The following is a 17,203-nucleotide window of genomic DNA, read 5'->3' as shown; positions in this document are numbered from 1 at the left end:
GAGTGCGTTCTTTTAGCATTTCATTTAAAGAATTCATTCCATGTGACGTCAAAGGAAAAAAACCACTACGTCACACGGCTTAGTTAGACTAAAATATGTTTTCATTAATACAAGCAATTTTTTCGAGGGTTAATAGACATTGGTGCACCGAGTGCGTTCTTTTAACATTACATTTAAAGAGTCCATTCATATGACGTCAAAGAAAAAAAATTCCATTACCTCACAATAGGCTAGTACCGGTACCATAAAAAAAATGTCTTTATTTACACGAGATATTTAACGAGGGTTCATAGACATTGGTGCACTGAGTTCTAATAGATATTATTTAAAAAGGATCAAAGCTACATTGTTTTTGCGTTTTGTCTGTCAGTCGGTCTGTCCGTTATCTTGATATAAAAAAAACAACTAAAAGTTATTAAAAATTGATTAACCTTTATTTTACGTTTCAAAACATCGCAATAATTTTTAGGTATGAACACAATTTAAAAGTTTATATAATAGATTGTTCCGGATGTTTGTATAAATAGTAAAAGAAAAAGAGAATTTCAGATAAATGTAATACCGTTAATTAAATTTTTTGGATGGTCTCGTATAAAAATTAGATGTACTACAGCCACGTGGAGAGATTTTCATACCTTACTTTGGTGTTTGGATTCTGTTTTCCTTAAAAATCGGAACATAATATTAACGATAATTAGATTTTTTTATGTTTTAGGTAGAAAGTTAAATGTACTGTAAGAGAGTAGTGAGTTAAAATATTTTTCATAAAAATCCGTAAAAACATTATTTCGTAAATGAGAAGATTATTTGTTTATTAATTAGAAGAGGGAGTTCAAACAATTATTTGGCGTTAGTAGATTTTTAAATAAATTCGGAAATTTCTGGCGACGATTTGTAAGAAACAAAATCCGGAACTTTCTATATCGATTACAAAACTTCTATGTTATGTTTTACAAGAAAATTAAATGTCTAAAAAGTAATTTTCAGTAATCAATTCTATTAAATTACTTTTTTTAAAAGCCTTATGCGATTTCAAACAATCATTAGGCATAATTCATGTTTTATAAAACAATATCCGGAACATTTTTACACTTAATGAAATATAAGTCAGTATAGAGATTATGATTTAGCATTAATATGCTATTTACATAAAAAACGGAACAACATATTATTGATAATGTGTTTTGCAACGTTTAAGCATGGAAATTGAATGTAATATAAGTTAGAAGAGCAAACAAACATTTGTTGGCGTTGATTAGTTTTGCACAAAAAAATCCGGAACAATCAATTTTAGATACTTAAAACTATTGAGATGTTATGGGAGGAACATTAAAGGGTAAATCAGATTTTCAATAGCTTTTAGAGTTCTAGTTTTTTAAATCTAATCGTGACGGACAGACCGACCAACAGACAAAACGCACAAAAATAAGCTTCTTTTATTCGGATGGGGGCACTAAACAAAAAATAAATAAAATCTGATTTTTAAAAAAAGTTTAAGGAATTGGTTTAGCACCCCATCATGTTGCGACGTTACGCTACTGCACGAAAATTGCTGCATAAAAAGTCCATTTAAAAAAATGTGCGTGATATTTACATACAAAGTGCATTATTAGCCTTTATAAACAAACAGAAATGTTTTCTTTTAATTTTAGCAGCTAGTTGACCAGAAAAAACGTCTTTAACTATTATTTGTATTTGTTGTAAACATTTCCTGTACATTTTAAAAATATATTTGACTTAGTGATACTGAAAATACACAGAAATCGTCCATCTTTGTTAGCATATTGTAACATTGCCTCCCTTACATTTACGTAATTGTTTTAGAATTGGTGTATTTTTATGAAAAAATCGCTTTCATAATTAATTTTATAAATTAAACGGTTTGCTTTTAGAAAACCAAAAGTAGCCGTTGCACCTAAACTTTTCAAGCCGGATTTAATGATGAAATAATATTTTTCATATCTCTTCTAGTTTTCGAGATCTGAGTGTGACAGACGGACAGACGGACAGACGGACATTTTGCACAAACCTAATAGCGGCTTTTTCCCCTTACGGGGGCCGCTAAAAAGAAACAAAAGAAGCAATTAACAAATGATAAGGTTCCTTAACACCGCTTGGCAGCATGCAAAGTTATAAAATGTAGTTTTTTTTTAGTTCCCCTAAGACAGGGGTCGGCAACCTTTTGAGTCGGAAAAGCCAAAAATTACGATTTACAAAATTTCAACGTTTTTAAAGTTTCTTCTTCCCAACAATAAATAGCACTCGCATAAGGACAACCTGCACCAATTAAACCAGTGTTACATTACATAAAATCTGAACGAAGTGGTCGTCTCCTTTCCATTAGAACTAAAAGTCAAAGATTCTAAAACTCCTGTATCCCACTTTCGGTCAGAGTGTTACAAGATCAGCTGTCGTCATCGAGAAGTACATAGAAATCAAATTCATAAAGCGCTGGTTGTGAATGTGTATGTGTCTCAGTGTGTGAATATTGTTCAAATTTTTTCATCTATGCTGTTATTGTACAGTAGTTACGCTGATGTTGTCAATTGTATTGAATTTCCAGTTGATTGGATCAATAAAATTATCTAATCTTACCTTATCTTATAAATCTTATAAATATTCTTTTTTTTTTAAACGAATCTATTTATTCATAAGAAAAAGTATCAATTTATCGTTATATAAATATTGTTTTACACAACAAATTATATTATTATATATTATTAATTACTTATTATTTAAGTATAAAATTTAAACATTTACATACAACACATATAAATATATATATTGTTATGACTTTGCGATGCGCACCGCCATCCAAGATAGTGCAGAAAGAAGGTGCGCACTATCAGTGACCAGACAAGTCGGATGTTACATAAGTAGACTAACGATTTCCGCCCAAGTAGAGAACCAATATGGAGATGCTGTACTCAAGGCAGATGCTCTTTGTGTTTGTCATGTCTCAATGTAAATAAACGTCTATGTCTCGTTGAGTTGCCTCACTTATGTTATTACAATATATAAAGCTCCTCCTTCGTTGTCGAAGATGAGCGCATTTCTTATTTTCTATGGACTCGAAGATGACTGTAAAGTCCAATTCTCGCTTTAAAAAGCCGGCAGCATACGTTTCATGGGTAGGTTTGGTCAGTAGCAGACAAACGAAAGTTTGGATAAATTTGGCTCAAACACGGCTCTACATTTTCATTTGTTGGTTGGCTTCTTACTTTACTTCTAATTATATTCATGCAAGAGAACGCTTGCTCGCACGATTATGCCGATCCGACGATAGTCAGCCTATCAAATAACAACTTTTTCACCTGACTGTAGCAAGCTGGAAGACTATTCCATGCGTCGAATATAAGTGCCTATTCTCGTGGCATTTCTTTTAAAGCTGCCCACTTTTGTTGTGTTACTTACATTTCTTGACCTTCAATTCTTCCAACAAGATTTTCAACTCTGTAAATTTCCCGCTACACAAAGTCTTATTTTTTTAAATCGATCAATTGCATGTCTAGAGATTCAGTATCAATTCCAAATGGCACGATGTGGATTTCGGTACTATTAGTGTTCAGAAGATTTTTTAAAATAAATGCTACATTCGTTTTGTTTGCTCAAATCTGTCAATTAATTCAGATTTAATTTTTCTTTATAACTGTTCTGAAGTAACTCGTGTCAACAGTCGCACTGGTTTTATTGCAATATTGCTTTACAATTTAAATGAAGTAATTGACCGCACTGAATACCTTCTGCAAAAAGAATATTTTTCTTCAAAACAAACGAATTCTTCTTCAAAACATAGACTGGGTATTCCTTTCCTTGCAATTTTAGATTCAGCTCATTTTATGTCACTGTTGTATAGAACAAAAAGTCAAATGCTTGCAACAATGTGTCATTCTCTAATTAGGGGGATTAATGTCTTTATCATTTAGGAATGTATTTATTTCATTTAAGTTAAAAAAAAAACGTTTCAAAACCTTACCATTGGAAAGCCATCGCACTTTATTGTAAAGAAGGGGGTCGTAATACTGAGTCTCCATTTCGTTAAGAATTCTTTAATCTGTGATGTTAGAGTGCTTTTGACAAGATGTGATAACAATCTTAATTACCAAATTCATGACCTCAACAATTTTGGCCGAAAATATTTAGGCACAAAGCGCTTCTTGGAGTATTATGCAGTAAAACGTAAGAATTTTTTGGTTTATTTTGCTCCGAAGAATCGTATTTGCCCCTTTAATTTTTTTCTTGTCATACTTCTGGCTCTATCAGTTTTATTTATATTGATTATATCGTCTACAAGGTATTTTTAGCTGTATCTTCTCTTCTAGTTTGTCACGAGAGCGGTAGCAATCCTAGAAGTTCTTCTTTTGGACCTTTTGAAGGCATATACCTGACAAAAAGGTCAATTTGTGACGAGTCTTTTATGTCGCAAGACTCATATATATATATCGAGTGATAAAGCAGAAGAAAGTTGAATATCTTCCACCTGCAAATAGGTTATATTTCAAGACTTGGGGGAGAAGTGCGCTGAGAAGCTGAGAGATATAATCGAATCAGAACTATTTTAAATGTTGTTTTTTTTTTCGATAAAATAAATAATATTTTCACATGGAACTAAAGATCCGCAGCCTAACACCCAAAGAGCCGCATGTGGCTCGCGAGCCGCAAGGCCCTAAGATAAGGAGTACAGCACTGCAATAAGCTACTGAAGTGGTATAATTAGGTCAACATATCTACAAAGCTTAATCCAGATACATCAAGGCAAAGATTGACACAGAAATTATTTCCCTTTTATATGTAGTCAAATTCTATATGTAGCTTTAAACTAACTTATGGGTTCAGAGGCATGAATAATTTGCACTTGAAATAGTTTTATTTAATTGTGTATTGATTAATTCTGCCTCAGCGCCTGCTGTTTAAAACGTCAATACTAAGAGACTTGAAAACAATTACCTTCGCAAATGGGGATTCCCTAATCCAAAAAAAACGAATGGACGTCAATTTCCAATGATGTGCTAGTAATTTTGCTATCACATCAACAACAAAAATTCACAACAAAAGTTAAATATCAGCTTTGGTGACTCGATTGAGCCTACTATTCATTCAACACTTGTTAATCTCAATAACGGCTACTTAGCCAACTGTTACTTTTCTTATAGATTCTCAAGCCACAAACAATGAAGAAAGGAATTCGAGTTGTGCGAGGTCCGGACTGGAACTATGACATTCGATGATGGAGGTGAAGGCGGGGTGGGAACAATGGTTCAGTTGCATGAAGAGGCTGGTTCTACACTGCCCGAGAAATGCGTGATGCTTAAATGGGACGTCAGGGAGAAACGTCAGTACAGGGGAGGTGGGGGAGACGCCTATGATCTTTCGATATTTAACAACGCTACCGAAGGTAAGTCCTGTCTTTAACCTAACTCTAACTTATCTATAATAGCAATGTTCTCTATCTATCTATCTATCTATCTATCTATCTATCTATCTATCTATCTATCTATCTTTCTTTCTTTCTTTCTGTCTGCCTTTTCACCTAAATTTAAATTATCAGCCCCCGAAAGGGGAATATACTCTATTAGTTTTGAGTGGTCTGTCCGTCCGTTTACACCTCGTAAACTAAAAAAAAATTGAAAATCCGATGCAACGGTTACTTTTTATTTTCTGAAAGCAAAAAAAAATTACTTTTAAAATCAATGATACAATTAATTTTTTTTTAAATACACCATGTTTACAATTATACATTATTAATAGTAACAAACACGAGAAACTGTTAAGTAAGGGAGATAACTATTTACTATTTTGTTAACATATTAATGCAAACGGTTTTGTATTTTTTTGTCATAATTTTGTTTTTCAAAATTGTATTACTAAGTTAAGTAAATTCAGTCCTACTTCAAATATAAAAAAAAAATGTTTACTTTTATTTTTAAAGGGAAAAAATCTATTTAATATGCATACAAATAGAATTGAATTGAAAACCAAATTTAATAATTACTATTTCATATTAAGGACGTAAGTTATGAAACGTACACAACGGGCCATATTGCGGAACACTTACCTAAATGGAAAAGTTGTATTTTTTGAGGCTTTGAATAAGAGATTGACCCTTTACAAAACAATTAAATCAATTAGAAATCATTTAATAACATCAGTTAGGCCAGGTTTTCATTCATCTTCACCTTAAACTTCTCTTATTCCTTTTGTCTGTTGGACCATTGAGGCACCACACAAGATCTGTCAACCATCTTTCTTCATTCCTCTTGAAATTGGCATTTGATAGAATATCATTCATTGTCAATTCTTTGATGTCTTCCCATTGCTTACTCTGTATTCCTTTTCAATTTCTCTCTGGAACTGTTCCATGATGAAATGTCTTTTCGAGCCCTGAGGAACTTGTGATGTGAACATATAGTTTGAGCATACGTTTTATAATAGTGGTTAGCAGGTCATCCTGGGGTTTAATTGCTGTATTAATCCTGTTTGTAATCTCTTCATTCGTGATGCGGTCATTGTAATTAACACCTAGGATTTAACTATATCTTCATAACTATCAGTTCATTGAATACATATTGTTACGAATCTCACTATCCAGACTCTCTGCAAACTGCACCATACACCACCAACGTAAAGAACTTGACAACTCAGGGCTCCAGAGTAACGTAACACTTAAATAGTTGAATAAATAACAGCCAATACTGTACAATTGGCAACACGTACACTGTACAAATATCTCTCCGATAACACCGTACCGCCGTATCAACTCTTGCACTGACCTCTCCGTCTCGTTCCGGGCTTGCACTGGGTTCAACAGTTCAGGACTGACTTCACACACTAGGCTCGTTGTGTCGGACTCGATCACAGACCAAGATCAAGACGCCAGTCGTCCCAACTGTACTTGACAGTACCCCGCACTGAACCGTCGTAATGCTCCGTACAGAACCACACCGCTGAACTGTGCTGTAGTCGACCGGACTGTAGTGAACCGGGCTCTGAACCTTGCTGTATTGAGCCCCTTTTCTCAACCGTCTTGACTGCGACACCTCCGCTCTTATATAGGGTCCCTACTGGCCTTCTCGAACCGGACAGAACGCCGCTCGACGTTTCTAGGTGGTCAGATGACTACAACTTTCGTGACGCTCCTGAGCTCTGTTCACGACATCGATCCTTCCCGTACCGCCGTGTTGACACTCGTCTCGGCTGACCGTCGTAACTCGTCACGGTTGACCGCTCGTCTAGCGCTGGCCTGGGGCGATTTGCGTCGGCTGACTACACACACACCACTACCCCCATTTGTGCCACCACCAGTTTTATAACAATATGATAATTAACAATGTAATAAACATAATAAATCTCCGTATCCTTTGGTATCAAGTCTCTAGTTCTGTGGTCTTCAAACTTTTTTGGCCTACCGCCCACTTTTCGTATTTTTTTCTTTTAAAAAATCTGCCCCTCTAAGAAAAACACTTATAAAGAAGCGTGAGAAGTGTAATTTGAACAAAATGTCATCTATTTATTAATCTATCTTTTTAATAATTTTCATGCTATCAATAACACTTCTCCCGCTTGGAGACGACCGCATGAAAAGGCGATTTTTCTTTGGCGAGCTCAGAATAGGACGGAGTTACAGAGTTGTCCCCGTAAGCGCTATAAAGATCCACTCAGGCGCCATTTTGTCCTCAATGTCATGGAGTAAAATACCTGACAGCATTCTTTGGTAGCAGATGACCTCTGAGAGAGACAGTTGAAGAGCTCTCACAAAAGCTGCGCGACAAACATTTGAGATTTAAAAAAAAGCCATTATTGAAGACAGGCGCAAAAGACGGAAAGAAAATTTAAATAGACCATCAGGAGAAAACTGCTTTGTCTGCAAAAAATTCGGGAAAATATGCAGGTCGCAAATGGGTTTGCATAGTTGTGTGAAACACTGCACTCTGCCGTAATCTTCGGAATCGAAGGCAAAAAACAGCCAATATTATCATTTTACAAAAATTATGTCAAATTATTTGCAGTGATTACACACAAAAACTAATCTCATTGACATAACTTTCTTTCAAATCCTAAGAATATTCCCCTTTTAAATTATTGAATAGTAGGTTCTACTGTTTTTAGCTTTAATAGTAAATTTAGTTTTATTTTTACTATAAACGTTACAATTGCTGAATTCACTGCAAAATGAAATTAAACTAATGAGAACCATGTGCCTCCTGCAGTCTGACAATATTAGAAATTTCAAGCTTTAAATTAGTCAAAGCAAGACGAAGGTATCCTCTAGTGGCTACACCAGTCTATTTCTTCGCTTATTCATTAAGTTTGTTAAGCACTAAATCTAGGTGAACCATGTATGTTGATGGAAAAGCTAAAACATATTTCCATTTTCGATCACAGTTTTGGAATTCTACTGAAACATTCAAATGCAGCCACATCTCTGCTGTGCCTCCAAGGGTGTAGCTAGGAATTTTCCATCTTTTAGGGACGTTGTGGGGAGCTTGACCTCTAATTTTTCTGCAACTCAATTTGAACATCAGTAACAGATGTTTAATTATTGTCATTTATATTTAATTATTAATTTTTTTTAGAAGCGAATCGTAATTTCTTCATACAGCATTGTTATCTGAATTGCGCAGATATCGGTGTCCTTTGGCAGTAATTCATTTGTCAATAAAGAAGTTATGTGAGATGGTACAACTCTTTAAAATAGATTTAATATCTCGATAAAAGAAAAAAAAGATAAAATCAATGAGCGTACATTTCTTTCCTAGCAGCCGGAGGTTGGTTTTATTCATTTACGTTAGCTACCTATCATGTAAAAAACATTTTTTAACCTGCTGTAAGTCATCGCCAATCGTTGAATCATCTTGTTTCTCAAAAAAAATAAATAATTATTTAGGCCTTAGAGCTTAACAAAACGAACAATAGAAAATCCCTTTCGAAATCCAAACCTAGTTTGTTTATCAAATCATAAACATTTATGCGCTCAAGATCTAATGACCTTAATACCCTCCTATTACAGCAAAAGAGTAAACATTTAAAAATAGAATATGGGATTGCCGAACTCAATTTCTAACGTTGTTTCTGTTCTTAAATTAGAAGCAAGCTAACTATAATTAGTCTATATTTAGTTTGCCGAGTTAATTTTGAAGAATTTATTTATTTGTTTTGTGTCAGTGCATTTTTAGTTTCTTCTTTCACCTTTACGCCTAGCGCCCCTTACGGCCCCCTTTTGTGCCCAGCGCCCCCGTACTGCCCTTTGGCTCCCAGCGCCCCCCCCCCCCCCCCCAAAATCTCGAAAACGCCACCCAGGGGGCGATATCGCCCCTGTTGAAGACCACTGCAGGCTAGTTGAACTAACAATACAACATTATCAGCTACACTTTCGACACAAGCACGTCTCTTCTTTTTTGTATTGTCTTACTTAGGGTTGTAGTTGTTGATAGTTTTTAGGTCATAGTTTCTGATAGTCTGTCTAAAATATTGAAAGCTGCCTTTTTACCTGCTTGAGCGTACCACTTCGGGGGCCGATTTTGAGTTTGTGTTTTCACACAAACCTTGTAACCTTGTTTTTTTTAGGGTGTCATGTGGCCAGCACAACGATCAAACAACTTTACTTCGTCATGTAGATGTTAGGTACCCATTAGAGCTGTGGCCTATATTCATTCATGAATCGAGTACTAAAAATGATTTCGTTTATATGTTTACTTTATAATCCCATTCATTTAACAAAGCTATCGCTCTTTTCGTTTTTAATAGATATGTATGCATCGGCTTCGGGTAAACCCATTTTCGCAAAACTAATTTTATTTTCGTAGCGAAAGAGAAAAAACTTGAAAGGATCATTAGCTACGTTTAACATACATTTAAATCCATTCCACTAGATTAGTAAACACAAACTTAGACCCGCAGGCCGCGGGTAATGTCAGGCTAGTATATTCATAAAGTAAAGTTCCCATTTAAAACCTAGTGATGTATGGGGCAGATCATGTTAACTAAGGGTCCTCTGTTTCTATGTCCCACGGTTAACGAGGGTGTCATGTGGCCAGCACAACGATCAAACAACTTTACTTTATCCAACAAATGTTAGGTACCCATTAGAGCTGGCTGGAGACAGAGGGGCCCCGAAGATCCCGAATGTGAAAATCTCAGTCTTCTCCAGTATTTGAACCCCCAGTTCGGAAGCCAAGCGCTTTACCACTCAGCCACTGCGCCTCCATATATTCATTTAGAATACACTTATATTTTATAAAATAATTAGTAACCTTATCCATATATTCAAAATTAATAAAATGTTAAATGTAATAAAGAGAAATAAAAAAAAATAATTTAGAATTATTTAGATTTATTATTTATTTATATTTATTATTTATTAATATTTATTATTATACTAATTTAGAATAATCATCTGACATCACAGCACTATTTTCAACAAATGCACCTGTAACATATTCTAGCACTATCAACAAAACAAGAACGCTGTGCCAGGGACACAATTTTTGAAGCGGAAAACGCCAGGAATACGCTCAGCGCCGTGAAACTCCAGGAATCAGACCCCTTGCAGACTCGAGCAGATCTATCACCAGGAAGAACATTGTAAAACGCTTAAAAATTAGGTAGCCTTGGTTGGTAACACAATAACCGAAAACAAAAACAACTTTTTTAGTGAGCTTTCATAGCGTCAATTTGAATTCTATACACAATGTTCTATAATATACATGAACAATAAAACATTACAATTATCACTAAGTTTCTTTTCTTTTTTATTATATTATTAAACAAAAAACTTACGGACCTCACTGTGAAAGCCTACATCTCTCTCTTGGGCTCCAGCTTCTAAAAAAAAAGGGGGGGGGGGCTCAAACCAAAATGTTTTTATCAAGGGAGTCGCCTCCTGGGAATAATAGAAACACTGTCTTACTGTATTTTATATCAATTCATTGCATACGTGATTTATTCTATGTTTTTTTTTTACTTTGTTTTAAACTTAAGAAAAATATTCAGCGCTGAGTTGGATAAATCTGTAGGCACCTCCGAATCCGTGTAGGTCAAATGATAATTGATACAATGCATATTTCTCAAAAATACAAACGTTATAATTATTATGAAAGTTTACGGTACATTGAAAAAGTTCTACCATCTATGGCTTTTGTATTTATAGTTGTTTTTTTCTGATTATACTTAATAGCATGATAATAGCAAAAGGCTAAGATATCCACATCGAGACCATATATCACTGTTGAGCAGTCAAAGTGATAGAGAATGTCTATATATATCATGATCACTTCACTGTTTATTGTTTTATACCCGCCGCAGCTCATCAATTATAATCGTCACAAATACAGGAGAATAAACGAGTAGTCGTAACCAGAACTGTTTGTAATGTTTATCATAAAGAACAGAGATGTCAGATTTCAGACGAACTTTTTCTTAGTGCATAATTCATAGTTGTACTTGAGCGGTACAACAACGTTGCGAATTTGTAAGTAAAAAAATGGAATGGTCTACAAAAAAACTGATTTAAATCAAAAAGCGCTTTAGTTACAGTGTCCAGTTCAGTCTAGATGGAAAGAGGGGGGGGGGGGCGGCATTTTTTAAAAATTTCGCACGCGGGCGGCCAAAACCTTTGAGGCGACCCTGAATATGAGATACGATTTCCTCTTCTTCCCAGCAGTGGAGGCACCGTGAGTCAAAGCTTGGCCATATTCGTGAGAAATATGATCCTGTGCTATAATAACTTCCTCAATCTTGGATAGCCTCCGTCACGGCGCCTTATGCGGACTTTTTATGACTTGTCCCAACACTCAAACCACTTTCCATTTCTATTTTTTTTGTTGTCGCCAGAGCATAATGAAAACTCACAGCCTGCTCGGTGGGTGGTGATAGCCCTCTCTGTGTGGGCCAAGGAGTCTGCAATGGTGTTGCCAGTCACGTTGTTTTCCTTAAAAATCCGGAACATAAAAATTGAGTGTGAGGTTTTAGCAAGAAAATTATATGTAATATAAGCAAGAATGGTGATTGGAAAAAAATATTTAGTGTTAAATTTTTTTTCATAAAATATCCTAAACGACTGATTTTGGGCAATTGTTTTTTTTTTTTTTTTGTTGCGACCTTTTAGAAAGAAAACTAATTGTTATATATCCCTTTTAAAGCGATTTAAATTTAGAGTTAGTACAATTTTCAGTATTTCTTTTTTTTAGCGTCAATTGGAAAGAAAACAAAAGTAATAAGGGTCAATTTCTTTTCAACCAAAATCTAAAACATTCTTGTATCGATAACAAATATTTTCTGATGTTTCAGCAAGAAAATTAAAAGTAGTATAAGAATGGTGATTTTCATTTATCGTTTATTGTAACTGACTTTCATCTTTTAAAATCCTAAACAACGTATTGTCGATATTTTGTTTTAAAAAGTCATTTGACCAAATTCGTTTTCATTTAAATATCGAAAACGATTTGATATTGTTACTTAAACACTATAGACGTTTTGTCCAAAAATATGAAGTGTAATATAAGTCAGAGGTGCGATTTCAAACAATCGTTTAAGGTATTTAAAAAAAAAATATCCGGAACAACTTTACAGTAATAAAATATATGTCAATATAAAGATTTTCATTTAGCGTGTATATGTTATTTTTTTTTTTAAATCCTGAGCAAATTATATTAAATCATGAGCTTTTGAACGTTTTAATTAAGCGAGCAAATTAAAAATAATATAAGCTAGAAGTGCAATAGCATACATTAGCTTTCCAAAAAAACATACGGAACAACCTTTTATAGATTCTAAATTTATTGCGATGTTTTGAAAAAAAAATTATAGGTAAAATCAAATTGCAAATAGTCTTTTATTATATTTTTTTGCGATCTAAACTTGAAGGACGGAAAGATCGACAGATAATCGCATAAAAGTAAGCGAATTTTCCATGAAGAGAGCACTAAAAAAGTAATTAAAATATGATTTTTAAAGACTTTTTGAGGTGACTTTGTTTAAGAAGTTGCATATTAATATAAAAAACAAGACACACTTTTTGAAAAACCAAAAAATTACCTTTGCTCCTTTTTTTCAAGACACAGCGCATGATGAAATAATATTTTTCATTTCTCTTCTAGTTTTTGAGATCTGAGTACGACAGACGGACAGAAGGACATTTTACACAAACCTAATAGTTGCGGCCGTCAAAAACAAACAACAACAAAAAACATAAATTATGAGCATTTTCAAAGTTAAATATAATTATTTTGACTAATGATTTTGACAAAATGGTAAAACTACATTTTTATGGTTTTATATTTATTAGAATGAGTTTAGGTGTCATCCACAACTTGCAAAGTGATGGATGCTCAGACAATCTTGTAGAAGGGCTGCTTTAGAAGTGCACCCACTGTAAAGACTTCAGACCTGTGTAGTACTTGCTACATGTCTGACTGGCACGACCTCACGCACGAATTTCACCGTTTTGATACCAGACGCTCTGAAGGTTAAGTGTTGTAGCACATCAATGAAATTGGAAAACATTTGGAGTGTTTTTACAAAGCGTATATCAACTCATTGTCTGACTGTCTGGTAAAAAGTTTGTATACATTATTTCTCCCACACTCAGTCTCGGATTAAGCTAAAACTTGGAAGAATTCGACAATGCATTAGTCAAAAAAAAAAGTTAATTAACTACTGGTAATTAAATATTTTGTTCGGTATCTCGAAAAAGGGAAAGAAATCGTACTTGACTGACCGACAACAGTTTCAACCTTGAAATAAGGTTTTTATGCAAAGGAATCCTGGAAATCAGTGGAAGCCAGCCATTTTCATCATAAAAGCTTCAACACCAGTGTTAGCAACTTTTCTTCTATTCTTTTGAAAATATATTCATTTATAGCATGCTGAAATATGTATACAAAGTAAGGACATTGTTCTTTTCTTTCTATATTGTGTTTGTCTTCGTATAGTAGTGTGGACAGTATAGAAGTACTAATTACTAATCGACACCTGCACTGGGTCTGACACCTATCCAGCATGGGCAAGCTTAAAGGAGGTCGGCGTAACAGAGGTGACTCACGTAAGCACTATCAATATCAACTCAGGCCACATTTAGCACTTACTGGCATAAAGGAAAGTAGCTGGCAGCAGATAGCGTCTGAAAAAGACAGCTGGAGAGCTCTCACAAAGGCTGTGGAACAAACATTGGAGATGAAAGCCTTATTGAAGACAGACGCAGAAGGCTGAAAGAAAACTGGAATAGACAACTGTGGACAACGGCTTTGTCTGCACGAGATGCGGAAGAATAGGCAGGTCGCAACTGGGTTTACGTAGTCATGTGTAACACTGCACTCATCCTCAAGTTTCGGAAATAAAGACATTGCCATTATTATTATTATTATTATTATGTAGTTTTGACAGATAATATCTAGAACTAAAATGAACAGCCATGAACCAAATTTTGCACTAAAAATGTAATTTGCTCGGAATACACAACGTTCATGAAAACATTACCTTTCTAAAAAAGAAGAATTTAAATATATATCTTTATCTCTAGATTTTCGTGTTGGATTATCATGATAAACCAATCGTCCAACTTAAGTAAATAACAAGATTACAAATAGAGTTTACTCAGAGGACGCCCCCATCAAATTCACCAATGGACAAGAAGTATATTCAAGCCATATTCTTGTTTTGTTCGAATAAAGAAATTTTTAAAAATTGGCGTTAGTTTTCACATAAAAGCAAACAGTGCAACACGTCGTCTTTGATAAGACTCTTCTAACTCTTCTGGAATAAGTATAGTAGCGTTAAGTGATCACCTAAGATCAGCATGGAAACCTCCCGATACAGTGTCGGTGGCACCTAGTGCGGTAGCTCAGGGTGTCACCCCTCCCCATCAACTTTCTTGAAATATGTTGCAATGAACACTATTACTATTATTGATTTTTTTACTCAAATGTAAAATCCCAATGTTTATTACATTTATTCAAATGTTATTGCAAATTTTACAATAAAATTTAATTAAAACTATAAACAGACTCTACATCATATCAACAGGTTTCGTTTGTTATACTTTAAATGGTACAACGTTGTGCTGTATCATTTACACTTAACTTACCATCTAGATGTTGTTTTTTTTTGGTAAGCAATCTAGGTCAAAGGTATACTTTTGATTTATATCAAGACTCATGGACAATAGGTAAAAATGTATCATATTGTGCAGCTTTTTATGTTAATACAAGCTGGCGGAATGTTCTGAATTTCTATAAATATAAAACAGACATAAATAGGACAGTGACTAGTAATGGTTCTGAAGAGAAACAAGAGAGGCAATACATTTGAGACTTTTTACGTCAAGGCGCTGTCAAATACAAAGAGGAAACAAGAACATCTCTTCTTACACTCTCCATATATATATCTTTCCTTGGTGGGGGTGGGGGTGGTGCTGTGTGTGTGTGTTTGGAATAACAATAATAAAAAAAAAAACGCAAAATAAAAGAATTAAATATTGGATGGAGTCGCCGCCCATTCATAGATACGGTTATAACTAGATCTCAATTCCTGCTCATATTTAGCAACATGCGGCTTATCATCTTAGATTCCAAAGTTGTATGTACCTCTATACCTCTTTTCTTCTTAGGCTCTCTCAGTCTTTTCTTCTCTGTCTATCACTCTTTCATACTATCTCTCTCTCTCTTTCTTTCTTAGTCTTTCTCTCTTTTCTTCTCTGACTCTCGCTCTTTCTTACTCTCTCTATCTTTTCTTCTCAGACTCTTTTTCTTTTCTTCTCTGTCTCTCTCTCTCTCTTTTTTCTTCTCTGTCTCTCTCACTTTTCTTCACTGTCTCTCTCTCTCTCTTTTTTCTTCTCTGTCTCTCTCACTTTTCTTCTCTGTCTCTCTCACTTTTCTTCTCTGTCTCTCTCACTTTTCTTCTCTGTCTCTCTTTTTTCTTCTCTGTCTCTCTCACTTTTCTTCTCTGTCTCTCTTTTTTCTTCTCTGTTTCTCTTTTTTCTTCTCTGTTTCACTTTTTTCTTCTCTGTTTCTCTCTCTGTTCAGCTCTGTCTCTCTGTGTATTCTCTGTCTCTTTCTATTATTTTTTTTACTCTTTCTCTTTTCTTCTCTGTCCTTCTCTCTTTTCTTCTCTGTCTCTCTCTCTCTTTTCTTCTCTCTCTCTTTATTCTTCTCTGTCTATCACTCTTTCATACTATCTCTCTCTCTCTCTTTCTTTCTTAGTCTTTCTCTCTTTTCTTCTCTGACTCTCGCTCTTTCGTACTTTGTTTTTCTTTCTTTCATTCTCAGTATTTCTCTCTTTTCTTATCTGTTTCTCTCTGTTTTCTTTTCTTTTTCTCTCTCTCTTTTCTTTTCTCTCTTTCTTTCCTTCTCAGTTTTTCTCTCTTTCCTTTGCTGTATCTCTCTCTTTTTTGCTGTCTCTTTTTCTTTCCATTTCTCTCTCTCTCTCTTTCATCTCTGTTTCTCTCTGTTTTCTCTGTTTCTTTCTATTATTTCTTCTCTGAATCTCTCTCTTTTCTTCTCTGTCTCTATCTCTTTTTTCTTCTCTGTCTCTCTAACTTTTCTTCTCTCTCTCTCTCTCTCTTTTCTTATCTGTCTATGGCTCTTTCATACTTTGTCTCTCTCTTTCCTACTCAGTCTTTCCCTCTTTTCTTCTCTGTCTCTCGCTATTTCATAGTCTGTCTCTTTCTCTTTTATTCTTAGTCTTTCTTTTCTTCTCTGTCTCTGTTTTCTTCTCTTTTTCTCTATATTTTCTTGTCTCTCTCTTACTTTCCTTCTCAGTCTTTCTCTTTTTTTCACTGTATCTCTCTTTTTATTCGCTATCTCTTTCTCTTTCCATTTCTGTCTCTCTCTTTTTTCTTGTCTGTCTCTTTCTGTTTTCTTCCCAGTCACTCTCTCTTTCCTTTTCTGTCTTTGTCTCTCTCTCTTTCCTTTTCTGTCTTTGTCTCTCTCTCTCTAACTTCTCGTCTCTGTAAATCTATATATCTCATTCTTTCACTCTCTGAAAACTACTTTTTAAAAAATATTTTAACCAGCGCTTTGTTATTTCCTCTACGTCTGGGAGGTCAGGTTGTCTACGAAGATCTGATTTGTGAAATTGTGATCCTATAATATTTACATAAGATTTTTACTAATTATTAAATTTTTACTATTTTAACTTTGAATAGACCTTGTTTTTAATGATTTAACTGTATGGAATTTAGCTTTGTGAAGGAGAGTGATCCTTAAAGGAT

The sequence above is a fragment of the Biomphalaria glabrata genome, chromosome 9, assembly GCF_947242115.1.
Source record: "Biomphalaria glabrata chromosome 9, xgBioGlab47.1, whole genome shotgun sequence".
NCBI classification, from domain to species: domain Eukaryota; kingdom Metazoa; phylum Mollusca; class Gastropoda; family Planorbidae; genus Biomphalaria; species Biomphalaria glabrata.
The sequence above is the reverse complement of the archived record's forward strand: the minus strand, read 5'-3'. Positions refer to the sequence as shown.